A 20,000-nucleotide genomic window follows, 5' to 3' on the forward strand; every position below is an offset into this window, starting at 1 on the left:
TAATTTTTTTTGATTTTTCAGTGATCCAGAACCGATAAGTCGAAAATTTTAACAATCATATTTTTGCATTCTGTACCGTGGATCGATCGTTAAACGCTATTGAACTAACGTCCGTGATGGTATAAATGCAGATTTTCGCTCCGTTTAGCCAAAATAACGAACTTTAGGTGCGCTCCGAAATATTTCAAAGTCCCAGCGGCGTATTGCTTCGCCTCTTAGAACCGATTAGTCGAAAATTTTAACAATCATATTTTTGCATTCTGTACCGTGGATCGATCGTTAAACGCTATTGAACTAACGTCCGTGATGGTATAAATGCAGATTTTCGCTCCGTTTAGCCAAAATAACGAACTTTAGGTGCGCTCCGGAATATTTCAAAGTCCCAGCGGCGTATTGCTTCGCCTCTTAGAACCGATTAGTCGAAAATTTTAACAATCATATTTTTGCATTCTGTACCGTGGATCGATCGTTAAACGCTATTGAACTAACGTCCGTGATGGTATAAATGCAGATTTTCGCTCCGTTTAGCCAAAATAACGAACTTTAGGTGCGCTCCGAAATATTTCAAAGTCCCAGCGGCGTATTGCTTCGCCTCTTAGAACCGATTAGTCGAAAATTTTAACAATCATATTTTTGCATTCTGTACCGTGGATCCATCGTTAAACGCTATTAAACTAACGTCCGTGATGGTATAAATGCAGATTTTCGCTCCGTTTAGCCAAAATAACGAACTTTAGGTGCGCTCCGAAATATTTCAAAGTCCCAGCGGCGTATTGCTTCGCCTCTTAGAACCGATTAGTCGAAAATTTTAACAATCATATTTTTGCATTCTGTACCGTGGATCGATCGTTAAACGCTATTGAACTAACGTCCGTGATGGTATAAATGCAGATTTTCGCTCCGTTTAGCCAAAATAACGAACTTTAGGTGCGCTCCGAAATATTTCAAAGTCCCAGCGGCGTATTGCTTCGCCTCTTAGAACCGATTAGTCGAAAATTTTAACAATCATATTTTTGCATTCTGTACCGTGGATCGATCGTTAAACGCTATTGAACTAACGTCCGTGATGGTATAAATGCAGATTTTCGCTCCGTTTAGCCAAAATAACGAACTTTAGGTGCGCTCCGAAATATTTCAAAGTCCCAGCGGCGTATTGCTTCGCCTCTTAGAACCGATTAGTCGAAAATTTTAACAATCATATTTTTGCATTCTGTACCGTGGATCGATCGTTAAACGCTATTGAACTAACGTCCGTGATGGTATAAATGCAGATTTTCGCTCCGTTTAGCCAAAATAACGAACTTTAGGTGCGCTCCGAAATATTTCAAAGTCCCAGCGGCGTATTGCTTCGCCTCTTAGAACCGATTAGTCGAAAATTTTAACAATCATATTTTTGCATTCTGTACCGTGGATCCATCGTTAAACGCTATTAAACTAACGTCCGTGATGGTATAAATGCAGATTTTCGCTCCGTTTAGCCAAAATAACGAACTTTAGGTGCGCTCCGAAATATTTCAAAGTCCCAGCGGCGTATTGCTTCGCCTCTTAGAACCGATTAGTCGAAAATTTTAACAATCATATTTTTGCATTCTGTACCGTGGATCGATCGTTAAACGCTATTGAACTAACGTCCGTGATGGTATAAATGCAGATTTTCGCTCCGTTTAGCCAAAATAACGAACTTTAGGTGCGCTCCGAAATATTTCAAAGTCCCAGCGGCGTATTGCTTCGCCTCTTAGAACCGATTAGTCGAAAATTTTAACAATCATATTTTTGCATTCTGTACCGTGGATCGATCGTTAAACGCTATTAAACTAACGTCCGTGATGGTATAAATGCAGATTTTCGCTCCGTTTAGCCAAAATAACGAACTTTAGGTGCGCTCCGAAATATTTCAAAGTCCCAGCGGCGTATTGCTTCGCCTCTTAGAACCGATTAGTCGAAAATTTTAACAATCATATTTTTGCATTCTGTACCGTGGATCCATCGTTAAACGCTATTAAACTAACGTCCGTGATGGTATAAATGCAGATTTTCGCTCCGTTTAGCCAAAATAACGAACTTTAGGTGCGCTCCGAAATATTTCAAAGTCCCAGCGGCGTATTGCTTCGCCTCTTAGAACCGATTAGTCGAAAATTTTAACAATCATATTTTTGCATTCTGTACCGTGGATCGATCGTTAAACGCTATTGAACTAACGTCCGTGATGGTATAAATGCAGATTTTCGCTCCGTTTAGCCAAAATAACGAACTTTAGGTGCGCTCCGAAATATTTCAAAGTCCCAGCGGCGTATTGCTTCGCCTCTTAGAACCGATTAGTCGAAAATTTTAACAATCATATTTTTGCATTCTGTACCGTGGATCGATCGTTAAACGCTATTGAACTAACGTCCGTGATGGTATAAATGCAGATTTTCGCTCCGTTTAGCCAAAATAACGAACTTTAGGTGCGCTCCGAAATATTTCAAAGTCCCAGCGGCGTATTGCTTCGCCTCTTAGAACCGATTAGTCGAAAATTTTAACAATCATATTTTTGCATTCTGTACCGTGGATCGATCGTTAAACGCTATTGAACTAACGTCCGTGATGGTATAAATGCAGATTTTCGCTCCGTTTAGCCAAAATAACGAACTTTAGGTGCGCTCCGAAATATTTCAAAGTCCCAGCGGCGTATTGCTTCGCCTCTTAGAACCGATTAGTCGAAAATTTTAACAATCATATTTTTGCATTCTGTACCGTGGATCGATCGTTAAACGCTATTGAACTAACGTCCGTGATGGTATAAATGCAGATTTTCGCTCCGTTTAGCCAAAATAACGAACTTTAGGTGCGCTCCGAAATATTTCAAAGTCCCAGCGGCGTATTGCTTCGCCTCTTAGAACCGATTAGTCGAAAATTTTAACAATCATATTTTTGCATTCTGTACCGTGGATCGATCGTTAAACGCTATTGAACTAACGTCCGTGATGGTATAAATGCAGATTTTCGCTCCGTTTAGCCAAAATAACGAACTTTAGGTGCGCTCCGAAATATTTCAAAGTCCCAGCGGCGTATTGCTTCGCCTCTTAGAACCGATTAGTCGAAAATTTTAACAATCATATTTTTGCATTCTGTACCGTGGATCCATCGTTAAACGCTATTAAACTAACGTCCGTGATGGTATAAATGCAGATTTTCGCTCCGTTTAGCCAAAATAACGAACTTTAGGTGCGCTCCGAAATATTTCAAAGTCCCAGCGGCGTATTGCTTCGCCTCTTAGAACCGATTAGTCGAAAATTTTAACAATCATATTTTTGCATTCTGTACCGTGGATCGATCGTTAAACGCTATTGAACTAACGTCCGTGATGGTATAAATGCAGATTTTCGCTCCGTTTAGCCAAAATAACGAACTTTAGGTGCGCTCCGAAATATTTCAAAGTCCCAGCGGCGTATTGCTTCGCCTCTTAGAACCGATTAGTCGAAAATTTTAACAATCATATTTTTGCATTCTGTACCGTGGATCGATCGTTAAACGCTATTAAACTAACGTCCGTGATGGTATAAATGCAGATTTTCGCTCCGTTTAGCCAAAATAACGAACTTTAGGTGCGCTCCGAAATATTTCAAAGTCCCAGCGGCGTATTGCTTCGCCTCTTAGAACCGATTAGTCGAAAATTTTAACAATCATATTTTTGCATTCTGTACCGTGGATCCATCGTTAAACGCTATTAAACTAACGTCCGTGATGGTATAAATGCAGATTTTCGCTCCGTTTAGCCAAAATAACGAACTTTAGGTGCGCTCCGAAATATTTCAAAGTCCCAGCGGCGTATTGCTTCGCCTCTTAGAACCGATTAGTCGAAAATTTTAACAATCATATTTTTGCATTCTGTACCGTGGATCGATCGTTAAACGCTATTGAACTAACGTCCGTGATGGTATAAATGCAGATTTTCGCTCCGTTTAGCCAAAATAACGAACTTTAGGTGCGCTCCGAAATATTTCAAAGTCCCAGCGGCGTATTGCTTCGCCTCTTAGAACCGATTAGTCGAAAATTTTAACAATCATATTTTTGCATTCTGTACCGTGGATCGATCGTTAAACGCTATTGAACTAACGTCCGTGATGGTATAAATGCAGATTTTCGCTCCGTTTAGCCAAAATAACGAACTTTAGGTGCGCTCCGAAATATTTCAAAGTCCCAGCGGCGTATTGCTTCGCCTCTTAGAACCGATTAGTCGAAAATTTTAACAATCATATTTTTGCATTCTGTACCGTGGATCGATCGTTAAACGCTATTGAACTAACGTCCGTGATGGTATAAATGCAGATTTTCGCTCCGTTTAGCCAAAATAACGAACTTTAGGTGCGCTCCGAAATATTTCAAAGTCCCAGCGGCGTATTGCTTCGCCTCTTAGAACCGATTAGTCGAAAATTTTAACAATCATATTTTTGCATTCTGTACCGTGGATCGATCGTTAAACGCTATTGAACTAACGTCCGTGATGGTATAAATGCAGATTTTCGCTCCGTTTAGCCAAAATAACGAACTTTAGGTGCGCTCCGAAATATTTCAAAGTCCCAGCGGCGTATTGCTTCGCCTCTTAGAACCGATTAGTCGAAAATTTTAACAATCATATTTTTGCATTCTGTACCGTGGATCGATCGTTAAACGCTATTGAACTAACGTCCGTGATGGTATAAATGCAGATTTTCGCTCCGTTTAGCCAAAATAGCGAACTTTAGGTGCGCTCCGAAATATTTCAAAGTCCCAGCGGCGTATTGCTTCGCCTCTTAGAACCGATTAGTCGAAAATTTTAACAATCATATTTTTGCATTCTGTACCGTGGATCCATCGTTAAACGCTATTAAACTAACGTCCGTGATGGTATAAATGCAGATTTTCGCTCCGTTTAGCCAAAATAACGAACTTTAGGTGCGCTCCGAAATATTTCAAAGTCCCAGCGGCGTATTGCTTCGCCTCTTAGAACCGATTAGTCGAAAATTTTAACAATCATATTTTTGCATTCTGTACCGTGGATCGATCGTTAAACGCTATTGAACTAACGTCCGTGATGGTATAAATGCAGATTTTCGCTCCGTTTAGCCAAAATAACGAACTTTAGGTGCGCTCCGAAATATTTCAAAGTCCCAGCGGCGTATTGCTTCGCCTCTTAGAACCGATTAGTCGAAAATTTTAACAATCATATTTTTGCATTCTGTACCGTGGATCGATCGTTAAACGCTATTGAACTAACGTCCGTGATGGTATAAATGCAGATTTTCGCTCCGTTTAGCCAAAATAACGAACTTTAGGTGCGCTCCGAAATATTTCAAAGTCCCAGCGGCGTATTGCTTCGCCTCTTAGAACCGATTAGTCGAAAATTTTAACAATCATATTTTTGCATTCTGTACCGTGGATCGATCGTTAAACGCTATTGAACTAACGTCCGTGATGGTATAAATGCAGATTTTCGCTCCGTTTAGCCAAAATAACGAACTTTAGGTGCGCTCCGAAATATTTCAAAGTCCCAGCGGCGTATTGCTTCGCCTCTTAGAACCGATTAGTCGAAAATTTTAACAATCATATTTTTGCATTCTGTACCGTGGATCCATCGTTAAACGCTATTAAACTAACGTCCGTGATGGTATAAATGCAGATTTTCGCTCCGTTTAGCCAAAATAACGAACTTTAGGTGCGCTCCGAAATATTTCAAAGTCCCAGCGGCGTATTGCTTCGCCTCTTAGAACCGATTAGTCGAAAATTTTAACAATCATATTTTTGCATTCTGTACCGTGGATCGATCGTTAAACGCTATTGAACTAACGTCCGTGATGGTATAAATGCAGATTTTCGCTCCGTTTAGCCAAAATAACGAACTTTAGGTGCGCTCCGAAATATTTCAAAGTCCCAGCGGCGTATTGCTTCGCCTCTTAGAACCGATTAGTCGAAAATTTTAACAATCATATTTTTGCATTCTGTACCGTGGATCGATCGTTAAACGCTATTGAACTAACGTCCGTGATGGTATAAATGCAGATTTTCGCTCCGTTTAGCCAAAATAACGAACTTTAGGTGCGCTCCGAAATATTTCAAAGTCCCAGCGGCGTATTGCTTCGCCTCTTAGAACCGATTAGTCGAAAATTTTAACAATCATATTTTTGCATTCTGTACCGTGGATCGATCGTTAAACGCTATTGAACTAACGTCCGTGATGGTATAAATGCAGATTTTCGCTCCGTTTAGCCAAAATAACGAACTTTAGGTGCGCTCCGAAATATTTCAAAGTCCCAGCGGCGTATTGCTTCGCCTCTTAGAACCGATTAGTCGAAAATTTTAACAATCATATTTTTGCATTCTGTACCGTGGATCCATCGTTAAACGCTATTAAACTAACGTCCGTGATGGTATAAATGCAGATTTTCGCTCCGTTTAGCCAAAATAACGAACTTTAGGTGCGCTCCGAAATATTTCAAAGTCCCAGCGGCGTATTGCTTCGCCTCTTAGAACCGATTAGTCGAAAATTTTAACAATCATATTTTTGCATTCTGTACCGTGGATCGATCGTTAAACGCTATTGAACTAACGTCCGTGATGGTATAAATGCAGATTTTCGCTCCGTTTAGCCAAAATAACGAACTTTAGGTGCGCTCCGAAATATTTCAAAGTCCCAGCGGCGTATTGCTTCGCCTCTTAGAACCGATTAGTCGAAAATTTTAACAATCATATTTTTGCATTCTGTACCGTGGATCGATCGTTAAACGCTATTGAACTAACGTCCGTGATGGTATAAATGCAGATTTTCGCTCCGTTTAGCCAAAATAACGAACTTTAGGTGCGCTCCGAAATATTTCAAAGTCCCAGCGGCGTATTGCTTCGCCTCTTAGAACCGATTAGTCGAAAATTTTAACAATCATATTTTTGCATTCTGTACCGTGGATCGATCGTTAAACGCTATTGAACTAACGTCCGTGATGGTATAAATGCAGATTTTCGCTCCGTTTAGCCAAAATAACGAACTTTAGGTGCGCTCCGAAATATTTCAAAGTCCCAGCGGCGTATTGCTTCGCCTCTTAGAACCGATTAGTCGAAAATTTTAACAATCATATTTTTGCATTCTGTACCGTGGATCCATCGTTAAACGCTATTAAACTAACGTCCGTGATGGTATAAATGCAGATTTTCGCTCCGTTTAGCCAAAATAACGAACTTTAGGTGCGCTCCGAAATATTTCAAAGTCCCAGCGGCGTATTGCTTCGCCTCTTAGAACCGATTAGTCGAAAATTTTAACAATCATATTTTTGCATTCTGTACCGTGGATCGATCGTTAAACGCTATTGAACTAACGTCCGTGATGGTATAAATGCAGATTTTCGCTCCGTTTAGCCAAAATAACGAACTTTAGGTGCGCTCCGAAATATTTCAAAGTCCCAGCGGCGTATTGCTTCGCCTCTTAGAACCGATTAGTCGAAAATTTTAACAATCATATTTTTGCATTCTGTACCGTGGATCGATCGTTAAACGCTATTAAACTAACGTCCGTGATGGTATAAATGCAGATTTTCGCTCCGTTTAGCCAAAATAACGAACTTTAGGTGCGCTCCGAAATATTTCAAAGTCCCAGCGGCGTATTGCTTCGCCTCTTAGAACCGATTAGTCGAAAATTTTAACAATCATATTTTTGCATTCTGTACCGTGGATCCATCGTTAAACGCTATTAAACTAACGTCCGTGATGGTATAAATGCAGATTTTCGCTCCGTTTAGCCAAAATAACGAACTTTAGGTGCGCTCCGAAATATTTCAAAGTCCCAGCGGCGTATTGCTTCGCCTCTTAGAACCGATTAGTCGAAAATTTTAACAATCATATTTTTGCATTCTGTACCGTGGATCGATCGTTAAACGCTATTGAACTAACGTCCGTGATGGTATAAATGCAGATTTTCGCTCCGTTTAGCCAAAATAACGAACTTTAGGTGCGCTCCGAAATATTTCAAAGTCCCAGCGGCGTATTGCTTCGCCTCTTAGAACCGATTAGTCGAAAATTTTAACAATCATATTTTTGCATTCTGTACCGTGGATCCATCGTTAAACGCTATTAAACTAACGTCCGTGATGGTATAAATGCAGATTTTCGCTCCGTTTAGCCAAAATAACGAACTTTAGGTGCGCTCCGAAATATTTCAAAGTCCCAGCGGCGTATTGCTTCGCCTCTTAGAACCGATTAGTCGAAAATTTTAACAATCATATTTTTGCATTCTGTACCGTGGATCCATCGTTAAACGCTATTAAACTAACGTCCGTGATGGTATAAATGCAGATTTTCGCTCCGTTTAGCCAAAATAACGAACTTTAGGTGCGCTCCGAAATATTTCAAAGTCCCAGCGGCGTATTGCTTCGCCTCTTAGAACCGATTAGTCGAAAATTTTAACAATCATATTTTTGCATTCTGTACCGTGGATCCATCGTTAAACGCTATTGAACTAACGTCCGTGATGGTATAAATGCAGATTTTCGCTCCGTTTAGCCAAAATAACGAACTTTAGGTGCGCTCCGAAATATTTCAAAGTCCCAGCGGCGTATTGCTTCGCCTCTTAGAACCGATTAGTCGAAAATTTTAACAATCATATTTTTGCATTCTGTACCGTGGATCCATCGTTAAACGCTATTAAACTAACGTCCGTGATGGTATAAATGCAGATTTTCGCTCCGTTTAGCCAAAATAACGAACTTTAGGTGCGCTCCGAAATATTTCAAAGTCCCAGCGGCGTATTGCTTCGCCTCTTAGAACCGATTAGTCGAAAATTTTAACAATCATATTTTTGCATTCTGTACCGTGGATCCATCGTTAAACGCTATTAAACTAACGTCCGTGATGGTATAAATGCAGATTTTCGCTCCGTTTAGCCAAAATAACGAACTTTAGGTGCGCTCCGAAATATTTCAAAGTCCCAGCGGCGTATTGCTTCGCCTCTTAGAACCGATTAGTCGAAAATTTTAACAATCATATTTTTGCATTCTGTACCGTGGATCCATCGTTAAACGCTATTGAACTAACGTCCGTGATGGTATAAATGCAGATTTTCGCTCCGTTTAGCCAAAATAACGAACTTTAGGTGCGCTCCGAAATATTTCAAAGTCCCAGCCGCGTATTGCTTTGCCCCGAAATTTTTCAAAGTTCCAGCGGCGTGTTGCTTTCAAAGTGCCTCCCTCTAAATACCGATCGGCAGGCCGCTAGGTCGGCGACGCACGGGCTTACACCCAGGCGTATACGGGGGCAAATCGCCGTGAGAGCGTGCGATTTTGACTTTCGCAATAAGATAGTCTCCTTTATGAAAAGGAGCTGTCACGTCCTGTGACGCATTCTATATACATATAAATAAACATAAACTTCCTTAATTTTGCAATCGATTTCACAATTCAAATCAGGACAACATATGTATTGTCACGTCCTACGACGCATTCTTGGAACTCCTATTTCATCAACTAAATTCTTTAAACTTCCATTGCACCATCCAAATTCATCGTTCCGCAAATTCTGAGTGAGCAACTCAGCCGGGTCGTCGTACGGCGAGAACGCTGACGATCCGAATGAGGTGGTTCACCCGAATTGCCAAATCAAATGTCGACCTCATTTGTCAATATAAAATAACGCGACCGGGCCCGCCCGTACACAGTCAATATTACCAATAGTTCTCGTAAGAAGTTCTCGTAGGCGCAGTTCGAAATTCAAGTACAAGTACCAAAATCCGCGAATATAATCCGCGAAGTACCGTTCAGAGTTCGATACTCTAGAATCTACACGACTCTGCTACGAAGCTCAGGACTTCGACAGAGCAAGATTCCGGTAATATCGATAAATTAACTAAGCCTAGCGTTTATGACTCTGCTACGAAGCTCAGGGCTTCGACAGAGCAAGATTCTGTAAGACTCGATTGTAACCGCGCGCGAATCAAGAACTGTACCAGTTACGAATAAACATTCATTGTGATCGAAAGTGCGTGATCTTCACTCGAACATCTACCCTACCGCTCCAACACTTGGACGACACACACACCACAGGTTCAGTCCATAGATAGGTTCTACCCAACCCAGCGAAAGGTAAGTGAGAACCTCTATCTACCTGACAACGCAGATCACATTTCATAAAGTACGCCGAGGACTCAGTGAGAGAGAGAACTCCGCGACTTTACAGTGGTTCCGGTACGAATCGAACGCCAACGAACGCTACTAACCTGTAATATAGGGTAAATTCAAGAAAAAAATCTAGCTAGAGAATATAAATCTTTGCCTGCAACTTTAGAAGAATCCAAGTCATTCACTTTCGAATCAACTTTATATACAACACAAGCAATTTATTGAAATACTGCTACAAAGCATACATAAAGAAATACTTAAACATAAAACGAACTCACTTACTCTCTAAATAATCACAAATAATGAAAATTTCAAATGAATAATAAAAATTTTAAACCAACGGATAACAAAAATACTACGGACGGAAATAGATTAACAAGAAGCAGGACACAAGAAAATCCTGAACTTAAAAGTATCGTAGAAGATCGTAATTACGCATCAGCTTTTTTACAAAGCCGTAAAACACCGCGTTCACCAACAGAACGAAGAACATTTGACTTCACACCAGAAGTCACAGCCGAGGTGTCAAACGCGAATACAAATCTAGGTGCAATACCCAAAACAAAGAACGTTAAAAATCTAGCAATAAACACTAACCAAACAGAAAACGAAAGTGCCAACTGGCAAAACAAGAATATAGGATTTACAATTAATCCAAGTAACGAAGCCGATAATAACAAACAAACAGGAAGTTTCGCATCCCCACTAATCCGAATAAGTCCCCAGGATAACAGAAATAATACCGAAACATTAAACGAAACAATAAACAATAGCTACAAAAACGACATATCCCTACTCGAAATCGAAGGAATCACAGAGCAACCAAGCCTAATAGGAAATCTGGACGGAGAGAATAGCAAAGAAAATTTAACACTCATCTGCGCAAGTCCGAAAAAGAAAATGACAGACCAACAAATTCAAATCCAACCCCTAAGATTACCCCTAAAATACGTAGCAACCCTAGTACCCGAATTCGACGGGAAAAATATGTCAGTCACAGAATACATAGAAAAATTAAAGCACGCCAAAAACACCATAACACCCACAGACGAACCAGCCCTAATTCAAATTGTGAAAGTAAAACTAAAAGGCGAAGTATACAAAGCATTAATAAATACACCCTTAGATAACTTAAATGATTTTATCACAGCAATAAGAATACTATTTCCATCCACTGAAAATATACACACCCTATACGGAAAATTAACAGAACTAACGCAAAGACCGGACGAAACAGTGCTCAGTTACGGGAACAGACTACAAGAACTAGTAATCCAGATCAAAGAACTAAAGAAAACAGAAGCAGGTATAACCCAGCAAGCTATACAAGAATTCGACAAAGCCATAAAAACCGATGCAGAAAAAAGCTTTAAAAACGGACTAAGGCAAGAAATCAGATTAGAACTAAAACAAAAAGACAATATAGCTGCCCTTATAAAGGAAGCAATCGAAGTAGAAACAAAGTTAGGAAAACAGGACATATTGAGAAACAAACCGGCTAACATACTGTACAGTCTCGGGAAACACGACGCAAACTCAGCAATATATATGTGTCAAATATGCCAAGACCTAAATCATGAAGCCTTATTTTGCAAGAACGCGGCATGCGTATATTGCAAAAGCAAGGATCACATATCGTATAACTGCAAACTGGCCAAAAAGAAAATAGAACTCATTTGCAAACATTGCAACACTCCAGGACATTCAACAGATGCATGTAAGATGAACAAAGTAAAGGGACAGCACTGCCAATACTGCCAAATAAAGGGGCACACGGTCAGCGAATGCCCGTTTATAATCGAATACGAGACATGTTGGAAATGCGGAGGAACCGGTCACGAACCAAACACCTGCACGAAATTCCCAAAAATTACAGAACTTTGCGAAATCTGTAATAGCAGGTATCATACAACAAAAGATTGTCCAACACCTACGTGCCAACTGTGCGACGAAGCGGGCCACACAGCAAAAACTTGCCCAACAACAAAACCCAACGATCTCCAATTAGTCATGTGTACAATCTGTAAGGAAGAAGGCCACAGCGCGGCAAATTGCGAGGAAGCAAGAGTTTTCCAAACCAGAACAAATCAAATTAAATGCCAACTTTGTAAGCGACTAGGACACTCGGCAGAAGACTGCCACGAGCCAAGGAAACCTCAACAAAAATCAAATGATTCATATAGGAGTAACTACCACAGAAAATACAATCACAACGATAGTAATTATTTTAAAAATAGTAATGACAATAGGGCCAATCAGAAACACACAAGCGAACTACGAAGATTCTGCGAGTATTGTAAAACCCCAAATCACACAATAGAGGAATGTAGGAAACTAAAAGCCATCGAACTACGAGCACAAAAAAGAGATATCTGTTCCTACTGCAAAGAGCCAGGACACCAAATAGACGCATGCAGGAAACTAAAAAGCCTGGAAAACAGCGCCGGAAAAATCTGCAACCTATGCAAAAGTACGAATCACACAACAGAAGAATGCTACAGAGGGCAAAACCATCAACAGTACAGATCGGGAAACGAATAAACTCCTCCTGGAGAGAGCGCATAGGGAGGAGCAAGGATGAGCCGCTCAAAACACATAAAATTAACGACAGTACGAAGCCAAAGGAATCAGAACAAGAAAAAACGCTAGGACCCAACTTGCCCGATGATCAAATCATAAAAGAAGAAAGAATAACAACAAGAATGGCAACGTATTCACTGAGATTGGAGAACCTATTACAATACATTACAATAGAAAATCCTTACACAAGAAAGGAATGCAACCTCCTTATTGACAGCGGTGCACAACTAAATATTATAAAAAAAGACCAAATTCCTATAAACGCAATATTACAAGACAGAAAAATATTACTCTCAGGCATTACAGACAAACCATTGCAAACTTTAGGAGCAGTAAGAATACCGATAAACTACCAATATTTCGATTTTCATGTAGCACCACAGGACTTTTCAATACCATATGACGGAATATTAGGAATAAAAGTACTCCTGGAACAAAAATTAAGATTAGACGAGGGATACGTAGAAATAAATAATGGAAAATTCGAACTAAAATCAGGAGAGGCAAATATAACAAGTCAAACATTAGCTTTACATCAGTTACCAAAACTAACAGACGAGCAAAAATGCTTCCTCAACAAAATACTTCAAGACACGACTCACGCGAACGAGACACTGACCCCTGTACATACGGACGCAGGAACCTTGCACCAAACAGAAATCAGCGAAAACACGAGCGACAAAGACAGTGCAAGCCAAGACCTTCCGCAACCGGATAATATGACAGGAAACTGGGACGTTAGCCTCAATAACGACACACTACATTTATTAAACATAGTGGACAAATTAAATAACGAACCAGGTAACGTGACAATAGATACAGAAAAGACGACGTCATCAAATCCCGAGGAACATTTAGAAACAGATAACAAATACATAGAACAGATAATAAACAGTATAAATACAGTACTCGACAATCAAGAAGAAAAATGTGAAATAGACTCTTACGACTATACAGAATTTCTAACCAAAGTGGACGAGAATACAAACATCAAATTCAAAAACGAAACCGACCCTTTAGAAAACAAATATAACTATGCTTCGTACGATGTAGAAGATATACTGGAAGGATTTCAAGAAACAGGAAATCTACCAAAAATAAACGAAAGCGAAATATTAGAAGTAGGAAAAATCAGTTTTGCCGAAAACAAGGAAGATAATATTGCAATGGAAAGCAAAGAAACGGAAAATCGACGAGACAAACTATTAGGAAAAATTCGATTAGGAAATCTATCAGAAGGAAACAGAACTATAATGAAGGAACTAATTGAGGATAATAACGATATATTTTGGGTAGAAGGAGATAAAATAGAATCATATAATACAGAACAACACGAAATTAACCTAACGGACGAAAAACCTGTATACGTAAAACAATTCCCTTTACCACATAGGCTAAAAGAAACGGCAGTAAAGGAAACAGAAAAATTAATTGCAAACGGTTTTGTCAGACATTCAAAAAGTGCTTTTAACGCTCCAACTTGGGTAGTCAAAAAGAAAGAAACAGCTGAAGGAAAAAAAAGATGGAGACTAGTGATAGACTACAGGAAACTAAATGAAAAAACGATTCCAGACCCATATCTACTTCCAAACATAACCGAAATTTTCGACCAGTTAGGACAAGCAAAACTATATCACGTAATAGATCTAAAATCAGGCTTCCATCAAATCAAAATGAACCCAAGGGATATACATAAGACAGCTTTCAGCATACATCCACTAGGACGATTCGAATTCAACGTCCTACCTTTCGGATTAAGAAATTCACCACGAACCTTTCAGAGAGTAATAAATACAACCTTAGGAGACTCAATTGGAAAAATCTGCTTTGTCTTCATTGACGATATTATAGTATTTGGAGAAAACCTAGAAGAACTCAATATGAGATTCAACATAGTCGCTCAGAAATTAAGAAAAGTAAAATTAAAACTCGAACCCGAAAAATGCGAATTTCTTAAAGCAGAAGTATGCTTCCTAGGTCATATAATAAGTGGGGAAGGGATAAAACCCGACCCAGCAAAAACGGAAGCTGTCCAAAAATTTCCTACTCCCAAGAACGTCAAGAACATAAGAGAATTCTTGGGACTCGCAGGATACTATAGACGATTCATAAATAATTTTGCAAAAATTGCAAAACCTCTAACGAGTTTACTGCAAAAAGACACGAAATTTTCCTGGAACACGGAACAGCAAGACGCTTTTGTAAAACTCAAGGAAATATTATGCAACGCACCCATCCTACAGTATCCACAATTCGAGAAACCATACGTTATTACGACAGACGCATCTAAATACGCTCTAGGTGCAGTATTATCACAAGGAGAAATCGGGAAAGATAAACCAATTGCATACGCATCACGTGTATTGCAAGAAGCCGAAATTAAATACGACACCTACGAAAAAGAAGCTCTGGCAATAATGTTCGCGATAAAAACATTCCGAAACTACATTTACGGGAATAAATTTACAATAGTCACAGATCATAAACCATTACTTTGGCTAAAAACAGCTGACAATAATACCAGAGTACAAAAATGGAGACTAAAATTATCGGATTACGAATACAATATAGTATATAAACCGGGTAAGCAAAACGTGAACGCCGATGCATTATCGAGAAATCCAGTAGACAACGTACACGTTTCCGTTACAACAAGAGCGCAAGGAAAGAAAAAAATCAGCGAAAAATCGACACCCGTAAAAATTCCAAGTCAAAATAAAGTAGAAGCCCCAAACGACAATCACACCAAAATCAAAAGAGGAAGGGGTAGACCAAGAAAAAAGATCCAAGAACCGTTAAACCAAGAGGCAACTCTGAATAGCAATAATAAGGGAAAAACGACTAAGCGCAAGAAACAGGAAAATAAAGAAAAAAAAGACAATATAGAAGAACAGGAACAGGAAAATTTAATTTACACAAAAAACTCAATTCAATTTAGAAACGATAACATCGTACAAATAATTACTCAACAAGGCATACCTCTAGACAAAAACACCAACGCGTTAATGGAAATCAAGAATATAAAAGTAAATCCCAAGCTATCCGAAAACGAAATTGAATTAATAGAAGTAAATAACAAAAAACTCTTTATCTTATGCTTAAACGTAGCAACATCATCGGAAAAAATAAAACAAAATCTGATAAAATTATTTAATACATTAAAAGACTTACTTATACGGAAAAATATAAAAATCTTCAGTATTTCAAAAGACATTAAAATATTAAATATAAACTGGCACGAAATAGAGGAAATATTAAAAAACACCTTCAATAAAACAAACATTAAAATAATAATATGCCTAAACAGTATCGAATACGTAAAACCTGAAAACAGAGATAAAATATTTGACCAATTCCACTCCACAAAACTAGGAGGTCACTCAGGTGTAAATAGAACATATAATAAAATAAAAGACAAATTCTTTTATGAAAACTTAAAACAAGACATTCAAAATAGAATAAAAAAGTGTGAGGAATGCCAAAGAAATAAATTAAAAAGAATTAAAACTAGACAAACAATGATTATAACGAACACACTAATAAAAACTTTCGATAAAATCGCGATGGACATCGCCGGTCCACTTAACGTTACAAAAAATAATAATAAATACATTTTAACCATACAAGATCAACTATCGAAATTTCTAATAGCAGTCCCTCTAAAAGATCAAACAGCAGTATCAACCGCGGATGCTTTTGTGAAAAAATTTATATGCATTTTTAGTTCACCTAAAATAGTACTCACAGATAGAGGAACAAATTTCACTAGTAAAATTATGAAACAAGTTGCAAAAAGATTTAAATTCTCAAAAATCGAAACAACAGCTTTTTCACCCCAATCAAATGGATCATTAGAAAGAGCACACCATCCACTTTGCGAATATTTAAAAAACTTTTCAACAAAAAAATGTGAATGGGATGAACTTCTAGAGCTAGCACAATTCAATTATAACACAAGCATTCATTCCAGTCATAAATTCACACCACATGAACTGGTTTTCGCTTATCCAGCTAGGCTACCTTCGACTGAACCCCTAAAGAAATCAGAACAACTACCTACACACAGCGATTATTTGGAAAATTTAATAAAAAACATGAGAGATATAGCTAGTATGGCACGCGAAAATCTAATTGACTCAAAAATGAAATCAAAAGAATACTACGATAGATTCATTAAATCGGTAGAATTCAAAACCGGAGACAAAGTATGGTTACTCAAAGAACCCAAACCGGGAAAATTAGAAAAAGATTGGTATCTAGGGCCATATGAAATACTAAAAATAGGGGATAACAATAATATAACAATCAATTACAAAGGAAAGCCAAAAACAGTTCATGCGAACAAACTAAGCATTTAGCAGCACAGAAAATAACATAAGCCTTCTTTCTAGGAAAAGAGCCGACAATGAAGTTAATTCTATTAATTTATATCAGCACATTCAAAATTAGCCAAGCAATAATCGGATTCGATTGCGGCGCAACCAACCCGATCGTATCGACATATTCTTTACTGGACACCGGGGAATGCGACTTCCACCATGCAGACGTTAGCGTAACCAACACCACAATACGGCTACTACAATTAGCAGAATTCAGAACGGTCCCAATCATACAATGCAAAATAGAAATTCAACGCACAATTTTCCGATGTGGAATGTTCAGTCACTTAGTACCAGTAGAAAACGCGATACAAGAATACCTTTTAGACATAAGCCATGAAAACTGTAAATCCATACATAATACCGGAATATTTAGATACGACAACTTTCATACAATCGCGAATTTAAAAGTAAACTCTACAAAATCCGTAGGAATAAGTCTCGCGGGAAACGCAATAGAAAGCTCATGTACAGGAGCGTCCTATTCTGATAGCTACGGAACATGGAATAAAGTATACGTACAGGGCCTTATAAAAATCACGTTAATAGAATACACCGCGCAAGTTAGTCTTAACAGCGATAAATTACGCTTAGCATCAGGAACAGTTTGTAAATTTTCGGATGAACATTGTATCGACATGGAAGGAGGACACACCTTCTGGTCAGCGCTACCGAGAGAAGACTGTTTAAAAACTAGATACGACGTACTATACCGAGGTCCGGTAACAAAACTAACATCTAAAAATCGCGAAACATTATACACAATAGAAACAACCGACATCTCATTCGCGCTAGCAGCGAAAGGAGACATCAAAACTTGCAATAGAATACTAACAAAAACCGAACACCCAAAATTAATTATATACGAAAGAACACAAAACAATATACTATTCGATAACGACGTACAACCGTCAAAGGAAATATTAAACCTAGACATTCTTACATACACTAACTCAAAATTCGTATACGTAGAAAAACACTTCAGGGCTCAAATACAAAATCTATACTTAGACATTTTAAACGAAAGATGCAAACTAGAAAAAAGAACAATCTATAATTCCCTATCCATAGCCTCTATTTCACCAGACGAATTCGCGTACAACCTAATGGAAAAACCAGGATACATTGCTAGAATTGCAGGAGAAGTAGTGCACATCATAAAATGCACACCCAAGGAAGTACAACTATTTCACACAGACAAGTGCTACACGCAACTACCAGTAACCTCCGGGAACAAAACACGATTTCTAACGCCTAAAACACACATACTAATGAAAGCAGGAACGCAGATAGAATGCAATACAATTATTCCGCAATATTACAAATTGAACAACAATTGGATAGCACTAACACCAACACCAAGGAAAGCGCAAAACCCAGGAATTCTAAAGCCAAATACGAACATCTCCTGGGAATACAAGGAAATAAATTCATTAGCATCAAGCGGAATTTATTCACAAGAAGACCTCCAAGAACTCCAACAGCACATTATGTTCCCCCTAGAAAAATCAGCCTTGCTGAACACAATAGCGAGGGGCATGCTAGGAGAAGAAAGCGTACAAGGAGGACTAATCAACAATCTTTTTACAGAGAACACGCTATCCCATATCGCAGAAAATACGTGGAATAAATTCGTGGAAAAATTCATCAAGTTTGGCTCTATTAGCTCTGCAGTAATAATGATTTTCATAATCATTCATATCTGCAAGCTAATAATTGACACGATCATAAGGGGATATACATTACATACACTATATGGATGGTCCATACATCTATTGGCAGCCATCTTCAGCTCAATTACATACTTACTAGTGACACTAAAAAACAACAAAACCATCAAAAAACTCCCAAAGAAAGGAAACTTAGCCAGAAACGAGGACATCGAATTGAACGAAATAAAAATAGAACGACCAAACACCTTCAATTGGAGAACGCTACCACCCGTTCCACTACGACCACCTGCAATTAAACCACCTATACCGCAACCAATAATGCAGAAACAAATACAGGTGTTTACGTTGGAATAATCGAACTAAAAATAAGGAAATCAGGGAATACGCATAAATAAACACATGCAAATTCAGGAAAAAAAAATAAAAATTTATTCAAAACAAGTAAAACCAAAGGAAGGGGAAGATTCACTATATAACAATGTACGATAAAAGGAATTTATTCAAGAAGAAATAATATAATCAATATAATCAAAAAGCACAAAAAAGATATATAAATTTAAAGAGGAAAATATTTTTTTCTCTTCTTCTCCTCTCCTAAAGGGAAACCTGAGCAGCGTGTTCATGGCCTACTTCTCCCCGAAAAGAGGGGCGATGTCCAGTATCCGGTCTTCATCCCAAATATACAGTTCCTCTAAGTACCGTCGGAAGTTCCGACGGTACTCACGCACCGTGCGCCGGTAGGACAAGTTTATCATTCCCGGGCACCATATAAATCGACCATCAGTGCGCTAAAAAGATAACACGGAAAAACAAGATAAAAAAAAAAAAAAAAAAAAAAAAAAAAAAAAAAAAAAAAAAAAAAAAAAAAAAAACCAATAATAAAATAAAATAAAATAAAATCAAACCTACTCACCCAAGAGATAAAGATCTCCTTCCGTGGCCTGGACAAATCCATAAATACTGGGAATGGTATAAAAGACGACATAGTGATCAAGCGAGTAATATCAAAACGAACAATAAAAACTGAATAAATCATTCAAAGTGACGGTACCATCCGATCGACCGAAATATATATCAAACACCCCACCAGGTGCGCAAAAATTTCCAAGTAAAGACGGGACATTAACCGACGAAGCATCAATAATACTAGGAACCAGCGCATGCAAGACACTTGCTGTCCCAGCGCGTACCCGTCACAATAGAAATTCCAAGAATTACCAACTTCATTCTACAAACCTTAAAATTAAAAT

Source organism: Osmia lignaria, unplaced genomic scaffold (genome assembly GCF_051020975.1).
Source record: "Osmia lignaria lignaria isolate PbOS001 unplaced genomic scaffold, iyOsmLign1 scaffold0049, whole genome shotgun sequence".
Classification (NCBI taxonomy): domain Eukaryota; kingdom Metazoa; phylum Arthropoda; class Insecta; order Hymenoptera; family Megachilidae; genus Osmia; species Osmia lignaria.